Source organism: Hevea brasiliensis, chromosome 7 (genome assembly GCF_030052815.1).
Source record: "Hevea brasiliensis isolate MT/VB/25A 57/8 chromosome 7, ASM3005281v1, whole genome shotgun sequence".
Classification (NCBI taxonomy): Eukaryota; Viridiplantae; Streptophyta; class Magnoliopsida; order Malpighiales; family Euphorbiaceae; genus Hevea; species Hevea brasiliensis.
The window spans coordinates 15,989,275-15,992,921 of NC_079499.1; positions in this window are offsets into that span (position 1 = coordinate 15,989,275).

Here is a 3,647-nt window from a genome sequence, read left to right on the forward strand (position 1 = left end):
GTTTTTATTAATGATATTCTAGTGTACTCCAAGACCAGGGAAGAACATGATGAACATTTGAGGATTGTTCTGCAAACCCTGCGGGAAAAGAAGCTGTATGCTAAGTTGTCCAAGTGTGACTTTTGGCTGAATAAGATTGCATTCCTTGGACACATAGTGTCAGCTGATGGGATTAGGGTGGATCCCAAGAAAATAGAAGCAGTGATGGAATGGAAGCCTCCCAGAATACAACCGAGGTCGAAGCTTCTTGGGGCTAACTGGGTATTACAGAAGATTTGTGAAGGGATTTTCCCTAATAGCTGCTCCAATGACCAAGTTGTTACACAAGAATGTCAGATTTGACTGGAATGACAAATGTCAGACCAGTTTTGAGAGGTTGAAGGCTATGTTGACAGAGGCACTAGTGTTAACACAGCCAGTGTCAGGAAAGGACTTTGTGGTCTACAGTGATGCCTCTCATAATGGGTTAGGGTGTGTATTGATGCAAGAGGGGAAGGTGGTCGCCTATGCCTCCAGGCAGTTGAGGCCACATGAACAGAACTACCCTACCCATGATCTAGAGCTTGCAGCAATTATCTTCGCACTGAAGATATGGAGGCATTACTTGTATGGTGAAAAGTGCTACATTTACACAGACCACAAGAGTCTAAAATATTTGCCAACTCAGAGGGAGCTCAACCTTAGACAGAGGCGATGGATTGAGTTCCTGAAGGATTATGATTGTGTAATTGACTACCATCACGGGAAGGCAAATGTAGTTCTTGATGCTTTGAGCAGAAAATCCATATGACCTTGAGATCATTGAATGCCCGTCTATCTTTGGTTCGTGATGGAGCTATCTTAGTGAGTTGCAAGTGAGGCCAAACACTGCTCTGTGATTTTAGATGGGCAGAAGGTAGATGAGAAGCTAATGGCTATTATGAGCAAAATCCCAGAGGGAAAAGCAACTGACTATGAGGTGAAAGCAGATGGGTGTCTGTATTACAAAGGAAGACTGTGTGTACCAGATAATGGGGAATTGAAAGCCAGATTCGAAAGAGGCACACACGGTGTATATGCTATGCACCTGGAAGTACAAAGATGTATCATGACTTGAAGCTTGATATTGGTGGCACAGTATGAAAAGAACATAGTGACTATGTGACTAAATGCTTGACATGTCGACAAGTCAAGTGGAACACCAAGTTCCATCAGGTTTGCTACAGCCTATACGCATACCTGAATGGAAATGGGATCGGGTCACCATGGATTTTGTAAGTGGTCTACCTCTCACCCAGAAGAAACATGATGCAGCATGGGTGATAGTTGATAGATTGACAAAGTCAGCACACTTTCTGCCAGTTAGGACTGACTACTCACTAAAGAGGTTAGCAGAATTGTATATTAGTGAGATAATTAGACTGCATGGAATTCCACTTTCCATCATATCTGATCGAGACCCAAGGTTTACATCGAGATTTTTGAAGAAGTTACATGAGTCATTGGGTACACAACTCCATTTCAGCACAGCTTTCCATCCTCAGACGGATGGGCAATCAGAAAGAGTAATCCAGGTAAACAATTGAAACCCATGAAATTGATACAAATATAGAACTGAAATGATAATAATAACATGAAATATTTGTCAGGTCCTTGAGGATATGCTGAGGAGTTGTGTCATTGAGTTTGAGGGAAGTTGGGATAGATACCTCCCACTGGCAGAGTTTGCATACAACAATAGCTACCAAGCTAGTATCCAAATGGCTCCGTATGAAGCACTGTATGGGAGAAAATGTAGAACTCCAGTGTGCTAGACTGAATTGGGCGAAGACAAACTGGTAGGGCCAGACCTGGTGAAACAGGCTGAGGAGAAGGTAAAATCAATCAAAGCCAATCTCAAAGTTGCCTCGCATGCATGTAAATCTTATGCCGACCTGAAGAGAAAAGAAATAGAATATGTGGTTGGCGACAAAGTGTTCCTCAAGGTGTCACCATGGAAGAAAGTGTTGAGGTTTGGAAGGAAAGGTAAGTTGAGCCCTAGGTTCATTGGCCCATATGAAGTCATTGAACGTATGGGTCCAGTGGCCTATAGGCTAGCTTTACCACCAGAGCTGGACAAGATCCACAATGTGTTCCACGTGTCCATGCTCAGAAGATACTGCTCAGATCCTTCGCATGTCATCTCGGAGAAGAAATTGAAATACAGCGGATTTGACATATGAAGAAGAACCTTTACGGATCCTGGCTCGGGAAGTGAAAGAGTTGAGGAACAAGCAGATTCCATTGGTGAAAGTGCTTTGGAGGCACCACAACACCGAGGAGGCAACTTGGGAAAGTGAAGAAGCGATGAGGCAACAGTTCCCTCAACTGTTTGCATCGGAGTAAATTCGAGGACGAAATTTAAATTAGAGGAAGAGTTGTAACACCCTCCGGTAACTACTCAGTACATCCTCTGTTCGGTGACGGTGTTGGTCGGACAGCTAGAACGTCGGAAAAATATTTAAACTAAAGTCAGAACCATAATTAACTCAAATATTAATAAGAAACACTTAGTAAAAATTTTAGAAATAAAATACAACCAAGCAAAAGCATGGTGCCCAAGCGATGGGTAGCAGGAGGGAGGTTGCGGTTCTATAACGAGGAGCCCTAGACAGGGAAAAATTATAAAATAATTTTTCGGGACTCCAGAGAAGGGTAATTGAGGTTCCCATGGCATTAGAATGCCAAGAAAATACCTAGAAAAATTTTTCAATCGGTACAGACGATTTTGACCCGTTAAGTCAAACGGAGGGCATTTTGGTCATTTCGCCTTCCGAGGTGATTTTTGGCCGACTTGTCCAGTTGAGTAAATAATTAATATAACGTAAAATATGAATAAACATTGCTAGAAATTAAATTGAAAATGAGTAGTGGAGGAAAGAAAAGAAAATGAGGAAAAAAGGTATTTATGACATCATGGTGATGTCATTAAGAAAACAATGACCAATAAAAATTAAACTATTATTTGACTAACTATTAAAAGAGATAAGAGAAGACCAAATTGGCAAAAATTGCAGCAGTCATCCTCCCCAAAACAAACCAGCCAAAACACACTAGAACCCTCCTCCATTGATGTTCACTTCAAACCTTCAATTCCCTCCTTCATTTCACCCTAAAACCCTAGTTTCCTTTCACTAAAATTTGTCCTAGCACCTTGCATAATCTTTTGGCAGCCAAGAAGAAGAAAGAAAGTGAAGCTTTCTCAAGCTTGGATTGGCATACAACAAGGTTAGTGCATATATACACTTAAAACTTTTAATTTCTATGTTAAGGACTTGAAACCAACAAGTATTTGTGAATGAAATGAACCAAACTCATGTGTATGTCCAATATAGAATTCGGCAGCCCTATTGAAGGTATAGGAATAAGTGTTTTGTTGGTCTTAAAGTGGACTAAAAATGATGTTGAGGATATATATATATATATATATATATAGGTGATGAATTGGTAGGCTAACTAAGGCACCTTGTAGAAATTATATTGTGAAGCTAGGGTTTTGGGAAGTAAAAATTAGCTTGGCTTATGAAATTGTTAAAGTACATCCTAATGGTCAATTAGTGACCATTTGAAGGAATTTGACCTTAATTGGGACTAGAATGAAGCATGGCAAAGGGAAGGTGTGTGCTGCC